The sequence below is a fragment of the Diabrotica virgifera genome, chromosome 9, assembly GCF_917563875.1.
Source record: "Diabrotica virgifera virgifera chromosome 9, PGI_DIABVI_V3a".
Taxonomy (NCBI): Eukaryota; Metazoa; Arthropoda; class Insecta; order Coleoptera; family Chrysomelidae; genus Diabrotica; species Diabrotica virgifera.
Genome location: NC_065451.1, coordinates 40,961,373 through 40,979,870, shown reverse-complemented (window position 1 = coordinate 40,979,870; position 18,498 = coordinate 40,961,373). Strand labels below are relative to the sequence as shown.

General features: G+C 32.4%; 1 protein-coding gene across 2 annotated transcripts in view; it reads right to left on the bottom strand.

Annotated features, from left to right (window-relative positions):
• Positions 1-1,517, bottom strand: part of LOC126892601 (baculoviral IAP repeat-containing protein 3-like) — a 41,836-nt gene extending 40,319 nt beyond the window's left edge. Inside the window, exons 1-3 of one of the 2 annotated variants that reach the window (XM_050662169.1) lie at positions 702-1,515; positions 365-562; positions 39-225 (exon numbers count right to left, since the gene is read on the bottom strand). The gene's annotated coding sequence lies outside the window, so the exon portion shown is untranslated. Of the gene's footprint in view, positions 1-38; positions 226-364; positions 563-701 lie in introns of both variants that reach the window. The other variant, XM_050662170.1, reaches the window with a different exon arrangement.
• Positions 1,518-18,498: the final 16,981 nt, after the last annotated feature.

Sequence of the window (18,498 nt, the reverse complement as noted above, 5' to 3'; positions counted from 1 at the left end):
ATAAAAAATAGTTTAAAAACATACTCTTGAGTACTTACTTTATCTGTCCTTTGTTTCCTTTGAAGATACTGTGGGTTTTGCTTGGTTGTGTTCTGCAGTACACAGCCGCTGGTCCAAGAGAGAAACTAGGAATGGAGATGGCTGCCTGGGTTGTTTTTGCCTGGTCCTTCTGACGTTGTCACGAGAACTAGGAGCGATGCACTTTTGTCGTACGTAGGACTGTATCTGTAATAACGCTTGTGTTAGCCTACTAATTCATAAGTCTACACACTATTAGCATGGTTATTTTTTATGGACAATTGAATATATGCGTAACACTAATAAATACATGGTACAATACACAATAATAAATGAGAGTACTTACCAAATAGTCACTAGAACTTGTGATTTGCAGCCTTTCACACAAGTGGAGGAATGTTTGACGTTCTGTAGCACTCACAGCTTTTGAACCACAGGGTAAGAAGTTGCAGGGGTGTTTTGTTCCAGATCCTTCTGTCTTTTTCACGAGAACTAGGAGAGAGATGCGGGTACTTGTGGCGTGTTCTATGATATAGGACTGTATCTGTAATAATGCTTGTTTTAGCCTACTAATTCATAAGTCTACACACTATTAGCATGGTTATTTTTTATGGACAATTGAATATATGCGTAACACTAATAAATACATGGTACAATACACAATAATAAATGAGAGTACTTACCAAATAGTCACTAGAACTTGTGATTTGCAGCCTTTCACTCAAGTGGAGGAATGTTTGACGTTCTGTAGCACTCACAGCTTTTGAACCACAGGGTAAGAAGTTGCAGGGGTGTTTTGTTCCAGATCCTTCTGTCTTTTTCACGAGAACTAGGAGAGAGATGCGGGTACTTGTGGCGTGTTCTATGATATAGGACTGTATCTGTAATAACGCTTGTTTTAGCCTACTACTTCATAAGTCTACACACTATTAGCATGGTTATTTTTATGGACAAATTGAATATACGGGTAACACTAATAAATACATGGTACAATTCACAATAATAAATGAGAGTACTTACCAAATAGTCACTACGACACTAGAACTTGTGATGTGAAGCATTTCATACAAGCACACCCCTTTTATACATGTTTTCAGGGTCTTTTTGGGTTGTTTGTCGTAAACATATTTTTGTTTTGTCAAAGGACCTATTGGTCAATATTGGTTTTTGCTAGTCAATAATAATAAGAATATCAGCGGCCATATGCAAAACATATTTGTGTTTGTCAAAACCATCGAGTCGATTGATTTTATCAGTCACAAACATATTATTCGATCTATTGGCAGACCTATTGCTCAGCAATTAATTACCTTTTTTTGCTACTATTTTTTGGGGGTAAATCTAGCGGGACTTTTTATTGTAAAAAATATTCATACACATTCCTAGATATTTTTATTCAATATTTTTAACCAAAATTAAGTGTAATATTTTTCAATCTTATTATTCACGATTCTTGCGTTTAGTGGTTTTGGCGAAAACCGCTACTGCTGATAACAACCGTGCGCTCGACAGTTTTCGTATTTTCTCGCCGAGAACTTTCGTTGAAGGGTTATCTGTGTTTCGTTGTTTATCACTTGTTTTTCTAACGTATGTGTTCTGTATGTCTGTACCGATTTTTACAAAAACAGTTTTCTATCGTACATTCGTACCGTCGTCGTCGTAGAGCGTAGAGTTAGATGTCCACACATTCCGGGCCGCGTCTGTAGTGTATAATGTTTTTTCGACAACTGTTTTTACAATTACAAGTAAATGCTTAACACATATCGGTAGTTTGCTCGGTTTTTTACTCCGTTCACTGCCAATATGTTTTTTGTTGTTACTTGGTTTTATCATCAAACGTTATGCTGCATTCTGCTTTTTTTAAGGTATGTTTTTTAGTTATATTTACGTATATTTTTTTATTATGGTTATTTTATTATTCTATGGTTATCACATTGGTGTGTCATTTGTTTTTGCCCACATTTTTTTGCTGTATTCGACACTTGCTGTTTTACACAATTGATATCATTACTTCTGATCAATCTGTTGGATTACATAGCACCACTTTTGATATACAAATTATGAAAACTACTTAATATCAGCTGTTATTTTTTATACAGTAATATACTTTTACACTCTATTTAGTTTTTATTTTCTTTTTTTGTGGATTTTGTCCCCCTGTTTAGGGTTTTGCTCTAAAACAGTACATTTGTTAGAAGCCGATTATAACAAACATCGACCTCTGTTATCAAATACCGTTTATAAAGGTGCGCAGAATACAAGAATACCTAGTCGGCCTTCGCAATAGGCTATTCGAAAGCCCGCCAAATCTATTGGCCACTGGCTGCCTTCCGGGAGGGTGTCTACGTAGAACCATATAACCTGTAACATATTTTTAGACTCTTGTTTGAATATTGACTATTTTTCTATTACCCTTTCCCTTCGTTGCTTCATTCGACGCTGCTTTGCGAGCCTTGCAATTTTTAATTGGTGTCGATCTGCAAAACATTTTTTGTTAGGTACTTTTATTTTTTCAAATACAGTGTCAACTTACTCATGATGCTTTTAATATAATAATGGATATTTTTATCATTAGTCCTTTCATGTCTTATCACCGTAACCACAACACAATATACACGACTCTTATCGCACAACCATTCCCTTCCACCCGCACAAAAGTAGTCCCAGCCTCAACATATTTATTTAATACACCTGTCCCATCGATCCGTCGCTACAACCCCTATCAACCACACCCTTCTCACACAAACCCCTATCAACCACACCCTTCTCACACAAACCCCTATCATACCACCCGTACCACAACCCCTATCATGCTACCCCCCCCCCCGTATCATACCACCCGTACCCGGCCATTAGAAACGGAGATACGATATAGTGCCCTTTTGGCATTGACTTTACGTTTGTTGTTTGTGCTATCGTTACCCCCTTTCCAGCGAGCCACCTAACACCCCGCTCCGACCAATAGAAACAAAGATATGACGTAATGCCTTTCTGGCCTGCTCCGATGCATACAACACATACTATGTTCATCCCCATTTTTCTTCCCCTTTCCAATGATACGATCCGACAAGTCGTCGGCCTCCACCAAAAAAAGCGTCAAAAATGACCAGAATGGACCTTAGATTTTCTTATGGAGATTTACATGTAAAAAAGCGTCAAATTGCGCTAGAACTGTTGCTGCCCCTTTACTCATGTTTATATCCACTGATAACTACACTTGGTTCAAAGTTAAATTCGTGTGCCAAACAAACCGATCTATATTTTGTGTTTGATGGATTCAAGTAAAACCGGCGTTCACTTACAAACACGTTAGACTTCTGTATTTTACCACTCATTGTTAAATACTAAATAACACGCACATCACACCGCTTCTTATACGTTTTTTCCAGAAGGGGTGGGGGGCAGATGCAACTTAGTGCCAGGTGTATTCAACTTAGTGGCAGGTGTATGCAAATTAGGGAGCACTTGCTCATTATGCACAGGTGTATGCAAATTAGGGAGCAGGTGTATGCAAATTAGCGAGCACATGGTAATTAGGGCAGGTGGATTGACAGGTGGTGCTTAGGGTATGCAAATTAGCGAGCGTATGGTAATTAGGGCAGGTGGATTGAGAGATGTGTGCAAATTAGGACAGCTGTATGCGGGCAGGTGTGTGCAAATTAGCGAGCACATTTAGGACAGGTGTATGCAAATTAGCGAGCACATGACAGGTGTTTGTAAATTAGGACACGACAGTTGTACGCTAACCCTTTATGTGTGTGGGGGTATGTTAAAAACACATGCTTCCCACTTATAGGAGATATAAGCGGGATGCAAAGGCATTTATTTATAAAATTACCAACTCATTCAGTTAGTATTAGTTTCGCAGATAGTATTATAGAAAAAAATGGAACAAGATGATATACTTAGTGACGCATCCACCATAGATCTTGACGAGGTAATTGATAGTGATTTCTTAGAACTTGATAGTTCAGAAATTGATGAGAAAATCCTCAATATTAGTGATATAAATAATAGTTGGTTTTTGGTGAATCAACTGCATCATCCGATATGTGTGACTGAAAATTATTATATGCTGGACAATACTCCGTTATGTATATCATGCTTTTTCAATGTGTTGCAAGGATTACCGAGCTACGTCCATTCTGCCCATGTTAGCCGACATTTTAGTGGGAAATATGGAGAAATATCTGGACAGCATTGTGGGATTTGCGAGATGAAATTATATTCCATAGTGTTTATAAATCAATGTCTTCTGTGTAATGCATTACATTAATGTTTAAATATGGTTGTTAGTTTTTGTTATTCTTAATAAATATATATTTAAAAAGTTTTTAACTTTGTTTTTTTCTTGTTCTGGTATATTTTTCAATAATACTTTTCAACAATCACTCAATATTATGTACCTACGAGTACTGTAAAAATTTGGGCCTTCTATTATCTACGGATCCAGAGATATTTGATATGTGCTATCTCAAAAAAAAATCATTTTTAGACTTTGAGCGCATTTAATAACAATTATACGGACACACAACAATATGTCTTCAATTTTCACCTTCGTAAATACTTAATTTTTATAAAAACGTTATTATTTCAAAAATATATGACACACTTAAAATTTCGGTCGCCTCCCGGACTATTAGACTTTTACTTTTAACTCTTGTGTTCCAAATAATACCCGTGGCGCCATCTGGCGAAACTATCCGTTCCAGTATAAAGACTACATTCATAGTACCTTACAGGTTATGATTGTTGTGTATAGATGGCGCTTGCTGTACCATTTTCTTTAAAATTCTTAAATTACCTGTTGCTTTTTCTGATAGTTTAATGTTTGAAATTTAAAATGGCGGCCGGTTTGTTGATATTTTGATAAACATTTTTTTGTTTAGTAATATGGTTTTTGTGAAAATGGCTAAAATTGTGTTGTTTTGTTTGATGCTTTGTGTGTATATGTGTGTGTTTGTGTGTGTTATGTGGATAAATACATTTCTTGGATTATTTAAAACAAGGCTGAAACTAGGTAAGTTTGCAAAACCATTTGAAGGGAAAAACGATGGATGTCATTTTTTGGTTATTTTTGAACACTTTTGGCAACATGTGACCCCCTCAAGGGAATTCGTGAAGCCCTTTTAGCTTTATTAATGAATTTTAGTTGTCAAAATAACGAGGTCAACGTATTTATCTAATTTTCATTATATTTATGTCAGGCACTTTCTAACTTTCTGTCTTGAATAAGCTCAGAACAGACTAGAAAGTCAGAGAGTACCTAAAGACTTCTCTATTCTCAGTTAAAACAGTTCAATAAATGACAATAGATGAATATTTTCATTTTGGGATCTTTCATCTATTGTCATTTGTTTCGAACTTCTGTCATATGTGATATATTCCTTGTATATTAATATTATACACAGATTATAATAACATATGACACAAGTTCTAAACAAATGACAATAGATGAAAATCCCTATTGTTATGATATATGATAGAATCTTCAAACAAATGGGAATCTTTGAAAAGATATCATGATTACAAAAATGAAATAACATAACATTTTTGTAATCATGACCTCAAGTAGTGTTTGCTGAAATAAACTATTTAAAAAAAAAGACAGAAATTGGGATATATTTTTATTTTTCAGTAAAACTCCCGTGAAAAGGAAAAACCTAGTAACTGAGTTTTGATAACTTTTCAGGAAACGAAAAGAAAGAAAAGTATATCGCCGTTTAATAGAATTATATTATTTTTTGTTTTTTTTTTCGTTCAGTGGATTTCAAGTGTATGTCCCTGTAACTGTAACTTAGTTTTTTCCAAATATTTGCAGTTTTTTTAATTCTATGTCACTTACTATTTTTGAAATGCAAAGAAATATTGATTTTGCTGCGGAAAAAGCTAGTATGCTTACTTAGTTCCTAATTCATACTATTTTTGCCAAGGAAAAAACTAGTAGGTACTATATTACACTTGCTAATATGATACTTTATGATTGCTTTAAAACTATGTAAAATCAAGTAGTTAGGTACATTTTGGTTTTTAAAAATAAAAAGTAGGTAAAGTTATAATTTTTACATATATTTTATTAGAAAAATTACAAAAAGTTTTTGAATTCAACATTTAATTACATAAAACAAACAAAAATAATAAAAACTAAACTCGATTATTTAGTAAATCATTTGATGTTTCAGAAACAGGTAGTTTCTCCCAAAAGAATCTTTTTTGGCTTAGCATTGCAGGAAGAAGCTCTGTAATTATTTTTTGTTTTTTTTGAACATTTACACCCCTATCTTCAGTTTTGCTCTCAGGCATTTCCAGATTAAATTTAGGTTTTAAAAAGTCAAAATTAATAAATTCGTTTTCAGTATGACTTTTCTTATAAAACATTTGTCTTGACCCTTTTCTAAATTGTACTACTTTAATCACGTTAAGTTTTGGGAAATTTTCATCTTTTTTTGTTCTTTGTTTTACACCGTCTTTAAAGCGATAAAAATCATCATGTTTCATTAGTAAGGTTTTATTTTTTCTAGAGGCTTTTAATATTAGCTCATTTAAGTCGTTCATTTCATAAATGTTGGATCTCTTTTTCCATAGCTTGCCAATGTTTCCGTGGACACTGTCGGCTCTCATAAAAGAGTGCCCAGCTTCAAAGTATTTTAAAGTAATACTGTTTGGACCCCAGTTAGAATTGACAATTACCACAAATGACGTAAATAATTTCCAGTTTTTATTTTGGGCACTGCAGTTGTCACACCAAAATTCGTAGTGCTCTACGTTAACTGAGGATCTTTGAATAAGCCCGCAATATGCTGATGCCACATCTTCCGCCGAGCGACCACTTATAGCTTCATGCCACAAAACGCAAATATTTTCTTCATCTTTTGTTAACGAAGCAAAAGTTTCATTGAACACAACTAATTTACTAACAAAGACAGATTTTTTTAAAGATAACTTTGGAAGTAGTAACACTTTTTGCATATCCGCGCAATAAACTTTAAATGAGTCTGGATAGTCGTGCTGTCTGTCATTATCATACGCTTTTCTGGCAGCAATATATGCCATATGGTGATCATTAAACGTATTACATTGATCACAAGTCTCTGGAATTGTACATATTTTTTTGTGCTCTTTTTGATGTACGCAAATGTCACACTCATCTTGATTTGGTTGATCAAATCCAATGTTAAGTGAATTAAATTCAGTTCTATATCTGTCATAAGATATTTTTTCATGAGTTTCACAAAAATGTTTCCACATATCAGTAATAGATAGCTCTTGAGATAAATATCTTCTATTGGGAGCATGTTGCAATTTATAGTGTGATATTTGCGGATTATAAGATTCAATATGGTTTCTTATTAGAATGGGATCCTTCTTGTTAGATGGAACAGACGAGCCTCGTTTATCCTTAACCAGTTCTAACCCCATAGATTGTTTATATCTGTTTTTGAAGTCCGTTATCATACCATCAGTTTTCATTCCATGTGTATGTAAATACATTTGCTTACACACATTCATTTCAATACCATCATCCTTGAGCAACGAGTATGTAAGGACGTGTTGACGTTTATTTTCACTATCTACTTTTCTTCTCTTAATACCCCCAATCTTTATACTGGCATTAAAATATTGACTTCTCTCGCCAAAACTCATTTTCCAAAATGACTGGCAAATATTTTGTCTTCTTTCTTCTGATAAAAATTCTCTACATTTTTTTTTACAATTACATGGTTCTAATAACTGATATTTTTCTAGATGCCTCTCAATTTGCTCTTTCGCTGTTCTTGCTCTTTTTTTTCTGTTTTTCTCGTATCCTTCATCGGTTTTATCACTGATTTGTGCTTCTATAAAAAACGTAGATATTAGTTAATTCATGTGAAACACAAAATACAAAGCATTTTTACCTGGCAGAGTTTCCTGGTTTATATCTTTCAATTGTTTATCTACTAAACCTTCATTTTCCATAACAGTGCCAACTACACTTTTTTCATTTTCAGTTTGAAAAAATTTTGCTATTCTCCTTTTTTCTTTGTCTCATAACTTATTTCTTCAGATTCTTGTGGGTCATAACTAGGGTCTAAATCTGAGTCATCGTCAACTGTGTCATCTAAAAAGTATAAGTTTGGTCTAATTGTTTATAATAATTAATATTTTATTTAGTAACCTTTATTATGCTGACAAACGTCTATAACATCAACCGATTTTTCTTTGTGACATTCATTATTAACATCCGTATCATTTTGACTACCATCCTTTGTTCCATCAATTAATGGTAGCGGTTTTAATTCGGTATAAACTTTTGTGTTTTCTTCCTTCCTAATATCTCTTACTAAACATATTGGTTGAATATCATAAAAATGGTTTTCATTAGTAGAGGGGTTATCATTATCACTAAAAATAAAAAAATAAAAATCAAAAATGCTAGCGACAAACGTCCATATTATTATTATCATTGTAATAATACTCCAAACCAAAAGCTTTTGAGTTCGAAGGCTCTTCTGAATAAACTGTTATGCTTAGTTTATTTGATTTTTGTTTATAAATTACTCTAAAAATAATGATAATACACATATTTTAACTTCTGAAGTTTAGAATTAAAAATTGCTACATTTGCTATAAATACACAATGTGTTTAAGAAATACTTTTTAGTATACGAATATGAGCAAGATAATTAAAATAATTTCCACGAAACATAGTCAATAGAAAAATGTTTTGGTAATTGAATATCCACTGCACACAAATATAACGATTTTTGTTACATAAGTAATGGTAACCTAAATATTTATTAACAATCAGCTGACATGCGAATTTTCTAAATATCAACTAAATTAATTTGTTGTAACCTATCACCTTTTACAGTAATAAATAAGTCGGTTCATATTATTTTTTGTTTCAAGAAATGTTGATTTATTCAGAATATGTTAATTTTATAATCAGAAGTCCGTATAAATAAATCTAGAAACCTACTTTTGATTTTGTAAGCCGTCCATCATCAGGTTATCAACCAAATAATCGTCTTTCACAGTATCTTGTATCGATTTCAAACAATCTTGACCAAAGGACGCAAGTTCACTATACCTATAACAAAAAGAATGCATTCGTTACAGCATTTCTTTTGAATTATCTACCATTTTACTGATTGTTTGTTTTTTGAAAATCAAACAAACAAAATTGTACTTTGTTTGTAATGTAAAAACTAATACTCACCGCTTTTCAAGATCACCCACTTCCTGAACACAAACTACTTTATTTTCCTTAGCCAAAGCCATTATAATGTTTTTTCTTTTAGACATAGTTTTCAAAACTTTATATAATTAGATTAAAACAAATTCACCACCAGACGAGTATATGTAGGTATACACAGTTGAGACTGGCTCGACAGACTGAATAATTTAACGAAGTGCATTGGAAGAACATAGTAAAAGATCCTTCGTTTTCGCGCCAAAGCGGAATTAAATTGGAAATACCTAGCATACACACTTTAAAATAATTCGCCGAGTTTAAATGACCGGAAAAAATATGGATATATCTAGTAAATGACTTTGCTAGTTTTTTGTTTAGAAATATGACGTTTTTGTCTTTCGGCTTAAAAATGGTAAGGTATGTTATTAGGAACTTCCAATTTAAAAAAAATATTTATATATACACTTTTCAAAGGAAATATTTAGTAAAAGCCTTTGTTATATTTTTCCTTCTGAAATAAGTAGAAATGTATCGTTCACTGTATAAGTTGCTATGTTTATTCTAAAAAAATAACAAGATGCTAGGTTTTTCCAACCAAATTTATTGAAATTACCATTTTGCTAGGATTTTCCATCTGAAATAACTTTCTTAAAAATGCAAGTATTTACAAGTTTTAAGTACCAGTCGATAAAGAGCTTCATGGGGTTTCACACAATTGATACTAAGCATAAACCTAGTAAGTCACTTTACTAGGTTTTTCCTTTTCACGGGAGAAAAGACTTGACACAGTTCACTTTTAAAAATTATAAATAAAGTATACAAGTTTTGCATTTATTTTGAAAACTTCTCAAATGTATAGTGCTTTTTCATGTACACCAAAACTTCTATCAGAATAAAATATAACAGAAGTTTGATATACATGAAAAAAGCACTATTCTAAGAGTATTGAGATGTTGGTATACAAGAACCCAGTAAAAAATCTGGTTAAGTTACTTACTTGTTTTCTTGTATACCAACCAATTACTTGATGTAAGATGTTATAAAAGACTCTTTACATATGTTTTAGTTGATTTTATAAAGAAATTATTTTTTATAAAATCAGCTAAAACATAAGCAAAGAGTCTTTTATAAAATCTTACATCAAGCAATATATGTTTTCACTGAATGAATATTGAAAATTACATTTTTTTTCCACTCACAAATTTCACTATTTGAACAAGTCTTGTACTGCACTAAGCTGCTTACTAATTACTGTGGTGATCGGATACTGGTTAATAATTTCGTCGTTTTTGAAATGTTCTGGTTGATAACTTCCAAACTACGTTTAGCTCGCTTTTTGCGTTTTTCGTAACTAGAAATTTTATTTAGTATATCTTCTTTCTGCTTCTTATAGGTGCTTAAGAACTTTTCGTTTTTAGTCACAAATTCTGTTAGTACTTGATTAAATTCAGCATCTGAATTTATTATTTTTTGGTCAATACTATCATAATTTGTTGTAGTATTTAGATTGTCACCTTCTTCTATTGATCCTTCTAAATCTACTTCTTGAATTTCTAATATATCTTTATCAACACTGGTGTCTATATTGTTTAGTACCGGTTTAGTAGAACAGGTGGGTTTTGGCACAAACTCACTCTGTGGGGGAGAACAGGTAGGTTTTGGCACACACTGCACAAGTGGCTGATGCTCATTTATATCACCATCCACCAGTTCAACACTTGTATTAACACTATTCGGAGATTTTCGGAAGTAAGCCATTATTTTTCCAGTTTTTTTATTTGGATTCGAAACATCAAATTTTTCATTATCACTACTATCCGAATCACTACTATCCGAATCACTCTTTTCCGTTATATCCTCATATTTCAAATCCCTCAGGTATGGGGTTGACGAACAATTTGGTACAAAGTTTTTATAACCTAGTGGACGGTGGTCTTTTATGTCGCCATCAACAAACTCAACACTTGTATTAACACTTACAAATTGATCAGAGTTAGGACTTTTTCTAAAGTGAGAAATTATTTTCGCGGGTTTCTGTGCAACAGGAACAGAAAACTTGGTTTTCATTTTTAAAAGTAAACTGTGTCAAGTCTTTTACTGAAAATACTAATAATACCATTGAGCAAGAAATGGTTTTATAGGACTCCCTTTTCTACTCCTGTATCCCTCTTAGAATTGCTTAACAACCAATGTTATACAACCAATGAAAAACAAGACTTATTTCTTGGAGCCACCCACTCCCTACTCAACTCTTCCTAAAGACCTGCAAACATATGAACTTTAATAATTATCTTTCTTCTCATCTGCCACCATATTATTTTGCTAACTACTTTACTTCAGGTGTGAAACCTCACCTATTTACTGATGGTATGTACATATGTACCCATATAACTTACTAATTGAATGAAAAGGTGTATTTCATTTATTGTAAAACTGCAAAGTTTATGCATTTTATACCCCTATCCAACTGCTCAATACTAATTGAAAGAAAAGGTGCCCTATAACTTTAACTATGGGCTGCTGCATACCTCTATGTTAATTTTCAGCCTCTTTCAATTATTTGCAATGTTTGTACCCATATAAAAGCACTAATTGAAAGAAAACCACTTCAATTATTGCAGGCTGCAAAGTTTATGCCACCCATCTCTACCTACATAAAACTACAAATTACTACTTAATTGAAATAAAGGTGTACTCTTAACCACCGTCTTTCAATTTATGCAAGCTATAAAGTTGTACCTGATGCATCTGTACCACTATATGACTACAAATTATTAATTGGAAATACAAGGTGTATACAGATATACTGCAGATATTCATACCCATATACAAGTATAAAAAATTAACATGTTCTCTTGTCTATAGATACAGCTGTATAAAGGTTTCCTTTGTTACAATAAATTCTGTTACCTAAAAAATTGTTTTTTATAAATGTACTTTTTAAAATTAAATTTATTTTATATCTAGTAAAAATTAATATTTTTTGGCTGGGTTTAATATTTTTGAAACCTTATATCAGAAGAGCTGATTTACATGAACAACTAATGGGCCTTTAAAATCACTTTAAAGGATATCAATAAATTAATTCCATTGGCGTACCATAACTTGCCTTATTATTTTGATACTTGTAGGGAAATAAAAAAATGTGAATCTCTGTTTTATATCCAGTAAAAATTAATAATCTTTGGGCTGGACCTCTTGAAACCTTTTGTCAGACAACTAATAACATTTAGAATCATTTTAAAGAGTATCTAGAAATTAATTTCATTGGCGTACCACAAGTTGGTATTATTATTTTGATGCTTGATCCAATAGGGATGGGATATTTTACTTTGAGTTGGTTTACCTTTTCCAAGTATTTAAATATTTGGGGGCTGTATGCAAATTAAGGAGCACATGTAAATTAGGGCAGGTGTATGCAAATTAGGGCAGGTGTATGCAAATTAGGGAGCAAGTGATTGACAGCTGTACGCTTATTATGCGCAGGTGTTCCTCCTCCTAGGGACAGGTGGAATGACAGGTGGTAATTAGGGTATGCAAATTAGGACAGCTGTATGCAAATTAGGACAGCTGTATGCAAATTAGGGCAGGTGTATGCAAATTAGGGCAGGTGTATGCAAATTAGGGCAGGTGTTCCTCCTCCTCCTCCCGATCGGGATCATATAACACCTACTTATCTATCCCCTGTAAAACTTTAGTAACTTTCAAATGCTTAAGGGCTAAATATTACAACAACAACAGTTTAACTATTTTGCGTTTTTGAACATAAGTTCCGTGCAAAACTGTTGTAACTCTAATGTAACAGAGTTACAACAGTTTTGCACGGAACATTGCAACGGATTCGATAACAAGCAATGAAAAAAGTAAGATATTTGTTATTTTAATCTGTGGTGTTTAATTTTAATATACAGAGCGTCTACGTAATCCATTAACGGCTGAGACAATAAACAAAGTTTTCGAGACCAATCTATTCATGTAAATTTTATGACCTTTGTTTAATACAGTAAAACTTGTCAATAACGGTCACTAAAAATGACAGAAATATTGGCCGATATAAAAAGGTGGCCGCTAATACCAGGTTTTTTAGTCCAAAAATTTTGGTTTGGGGAACTTTGAAGCTGGCCGGCTAGTTCAGGTGGCCGGTTTTGGCAGGTGGCCGTTAACACAGGTTTTACTGTACATAATTGGTTTGGGTAATTTTTAAACTGGCCGTTAGTACAGGTGGCCGTTGTTGGCAGGTGGCAGGTAACACAGGTTTTACTGTAAAAGTAAATGTGTCTACGCTTTTTACAATTTTCTCCGTGCAAAACTGTTGTAACTTTGAAATTCTCATACTAAATGTGTAGTGATTAACAATTTTTTCCGTGCAAAAGTATTTTGAAATTCCTAATTTTTTTTGCGTTAATATTATTTTATTTAAATTTCTATTTTTGGTTAATGTAATATAGGCTGAAAAGCATGCAAAATCATAATTAAATGTTAATTTTTCTTAAAATTTGTGTCTTATTTCAGCGATATTAGCACGAAAACAAACAAAATCGTCTTTATCTCGAAACTTACTTATTTTGACTTACTGCAGTCTTGCACTGAGGGTGCGATATGATCTGTAAGTTTCATCGGTTCAAAGTCCTTATTATTGAAAGGGCTGTAGTTAAAAGGGGTTGAACGAGTCACTGATCCCGAATGTATGCAAATTTAGAAACACCAAATCTTAATCAATTTTTGTCTAACAGAAAAACAAAAAAATACATGATATTCAGAAAAGCAAATCTGACTTTTTTGTTTTTCGAGATTTTTGGTATCTCTAACAATTTCTAAGTTATTTTGAAAAAAAGCATATTTTTAAAAATTTTACTTTCAAACCAAATTTTTTTAAAAATAAGCACTTTGAATCGATGAAACTTACAGATCATATAAACACAATATAAGCGGTAACGATTAATTTCATTTAAGTTGCTAATTAGGGGGTGGTCTTCCCGATTTTTTTTTGCAAAAACAAAAGGGACCAACTTTATTTTGAGCGTAACTTGCTTAAATTTAATGCTAGGAACTTCTTGTAAAAACAGAAGTAAAGCTTTTTTTAAAGACTTTAAGAAAGTTATAATGAGTTTTCCCCAAAAAGTGCTGAATTTGTTGGATATTTCACGTCGAAATATTCTATTTGAAATTTGGTGAATATGAATCTATTTTTCATTGGCTATAACTCTGATTCTACGAGATCCAGAGACCTAACGCGTACACCATTTTTTTTACTTTTTTATAGGCTATATTTTTGCTAAGAACGTTTTTTTCGACAATATACTTACTTTTTGAGTTATTTGCGAAAAACCGTCTAAAAATGTGGTTATTTTGTTGAAAAATGAACATATTCACTCGCAAATAACTCGAAAAGTGTTGACTTGGCGAAAAAGCTCTATTGAACAAAAGTTACTTAAAATTAGTCAGTTTACCCATTTCCGTACTTATTTTGGACATATATTTTTTCACCCCCAGGGCAAAAGCACACATCGGCACAATATTACTTTTTTTCTTTGACATGTTAGCTATGTGTGTGCCAAATTTCATGTCAATCCAAGCGGTTCTTTAAAATTTAGAGCAAAAACCGTGAAAGAATGGACTATAACTTTTGGAATTTTCTTATCTTACTATATTATAAACATCTATTAAAAATTGTTTAACATGCATCTTGATCATTAAACTGAAAATATAATAGTTTATTTAATATATCTATACTATCATCTATACAGGGTGTCCCGGAAAATAGTGCGTTCCTTTAAGGTATGGAGAGAATACACAATTTGGAACAAAAAAGTCCTATACCATTTTTTTCTAAAGTTAACCGTTTAAAAAAAAAAGTTAACATTGTTTTCCATATACCTGTATTTTAATGTTTGGAAATTTTAATAAACTGGCAACATCGTACGCACTACGGAATAATAACATAATAAGAACTCGTTTGTGATTGTGATTAACAGTATTTAAAATAATCCAACCTAATAGTAGGTAATACTTATGTATTTACTATTTGTTTACTAAAATTTTTTTCTTTTGAAATGTATTGAAATACCTATTTCATAATTTTAAACGAATTACACATCTTTTAACATAAAAACACATCTTTTAACTGAACTAGTATTACGTATTTAGTAAGGTTTAAATGGGTTGAATACAGAGTATTGCACTATCTGTTTATGTACTATCTATCTTCTATCTTTATGGGACTGTCGTATGCTTAAATTTGCGTACCGCACATAGTTGTCAGATTTAAATTTGCCTACCACAATACATTTTAATTTTTTGGTCAAACGGTTGCATTTAGAAAAAAATGTTATAAGAGTTTTTTGTTCTACATGATGCCTTCTACCTATACCTTTAAGGAACGCACTATTTTCCGGGACACCCTGTATTATAATAATAATCTGTAAATATACATCTAAACGCAGCATATAATGGATTATTCGTTTGAGTATAATTATAAATATCAACTACAGTTTTATCAATAAACAAATGGTTATACACATTAAAAACAGATTTAATAAAATTATCACCTGACCAGTAGAATTTCCATGATGAACTAAGCCAAACCGTACTACCAATTATACCTAATAAGGGGCTTGTCGGATATTTGTGGTGCCAAGCCAGGAGTTCTTCTTCCGGACCTCTTTTTTGACGTTTGGAATATTTGTAATTCGCTCTAGGGCTTCCTCGTTTGTTTTCTGAACTAAGGAAAACAGATGGTCTGCACGATTCAGAATCAGAAAGGAAATCCGACTCTTCGCTTGCCTCCACCATTGCGAAAGCACTGTCACGAAAAAGTTAAAATAGTTCAAGCTACTCTTTTAAAAATTAGAAAAATAAATCTTACACAGATTATAAAATAGTACTTACTGTCTCTTTCGGAATTTCTGTTAAAAGTTTTTCCAGCTCAGTCACAACTTTTTCTATTTTTGGTTTTTTAACTTGCACATTTGAATGTATTTTTATGTTTTTAGGCATTGTTTTACTTTAAACTTAGTTTACAGACTGATAGCGTAAAGTACATTTTTGGGCCTTTTATATGTACATACAATCTTTTTTCTTTTTTAAATGTGTCTTTATTAATGTTTTCAGACCTACCTTGAGAAAATATATACATTTATATTCCAAGTGCATTTCCTGAACGACATTTAAGCAAAAGGTCATTAGCATAAATGGTAACATTAAATATGTTTTCGAATTTATTTACGGCCTAAAGTGTTACCTTGGCAACTTTTCAAGAGTATATATAAGCGTTTGTTCTGAAAAAGCTATTTTAGTGTTTTGTGTTATACATCAAATACAGGTAAGTAAAAAATATATATTTAAAAAGATTTTTATTACCAGTTTATTAAAACATTTTTTCGAATAAAAATATTTTTCTGCTATGTAATCTTAGGGTTGTATTGTTTTACACATTTTCGTCCAATGGATGTGTGGTACCTAAAAAGATATATGAATTATTTAATTTGTCTCTGTAAATTAATCTAAGATGAAACACCAAGTAATATATAGCCATTATTTTTATTACTATAAAGTATGTTATATTTGGGAGCAAAGAAGTGAAAGCGCATAGTGTGTCATGTGACAGAAAAATTCCAATGTGTCTAAACGAAAAATTTTATACAAAAGAAAAGAGTAACAACAAAGACAAATGACAAAATGAGAATGCATAGATGAAAGAGTGGAGTGACTGATAAATTACAATATATTAGAAACTCTAGCTGTGGCTCCAATTGATGCGTAAGATTATAAGTTAAGAGGGTTTGGTCATCTTCTGTCTCTCTCGCTTATAATTGGAACTGTTTTCTCTTCGTGTAATGCTTAATGCGATAAAGATTATAAAGGAGTTGTATTATAAATAGGAAACATTTAAACCACGTTGCCTGATGCAAACTTAAACAATTTTAACTACAGGTTCATGTAAAACATTTTTAGTTATACTGACAAAAGTTTTTTTTTTTGACAAGTATTCCGAAAAATTTTTACACATTGTTGCTTGCCTTATAATATTTTTATTTACATTTTTCTCTGTTATTAAAAATAATGAAGTTATTACAAAGTATTCAGCTTTCCTGGTATATTTCTTATTTAAAATAATAGATTGTTGTTATTATTTGTTACTAATTTTTAGCTTATTAAACCGCACAGCAATAGTATATATATATATATAATCTAAACCTTTCTACCTAACGGTGTAAGGTGTTTACAAATACATTTCATACATCTACATCATATATAAATCGTCTCCAATCTTGCTTATTCTTGGCCCTTCGTTTCGCTTCAGTCCACGTTGTATTTTTCGTCCTCAGAATTTCTACCACTTCATCGTTCCAGGTTTTCTTTGGTCTCCCTCTTCCTCTCTTGTTTTGTACTTTTGCCTCCCATATGCGTTTTACCTGTCTATCATCGTTCATTCTACACAAATGTCCAAACCATTTAAGCTTGTTCCTATCTAATATTTGTGTTATTGGTTCGACTTGTAGTTCTTCTCGCACACTGCTGTTTCTTATTCTATCACGTCTTGTAATTCCTTTTACTTTTCTTAGGTACTTCATGTCCATGGAGTTTATTCTGCTTTTCGATGATTGTGTTAGCACCCAGCTCTCACTACCATAGGTAAGGATTGGCCTGAAGATTGTTTTATATACCATCATCTTTGTCCTGCTGCTTACTTCTCTCTTTCCAATGAATGTTCTGTTTAAGCTGTGGTACATTCTGGACGCCATGGTTATCCTTTCGTTGACTTCTTCTTCTGATCTTCCTCCATTCTCTATTTTCACACCCAAGTATTTATATGTTGTTACTTGTTCTAGTTTCTTGTTATTTATCTCTATATTTACTTGTTTATCTTCATTCCCCATGACCATTATCTTTGTTTTCTCCATGTTTATTTTCATATTTCTCTCTTCCAGCTCCTCTTTCCACATTATTAGGTTCCTTTTGAGGTCATCTTCGCTGTGTGCTAGTAACATCAGGTCGTCTGCAAATGCACATACTGAAATTCCTATAGGTTCTAGTCTGTGGTAACCAATGTGTAATTTGCGTGTCTTTGCTTCCATTACTTTTATGATGTCATCCATGAGTACGATGAATAGTGTGGGGCTCAGTACTCCTCCCTGCTTCAGTCCATCATTTATCTCAAAAGTTTCAGAATGGGTATTATCTTTCCTGATGTAGCATTTGTTACGTTTATATAAGCTTTGTATAGCCTGCCTCAGTTTGAGATCAATATCTCTTCGTTCGAGACTTTCCCATACTTTGTATTGTGAAACTTTATCGAATGCTTT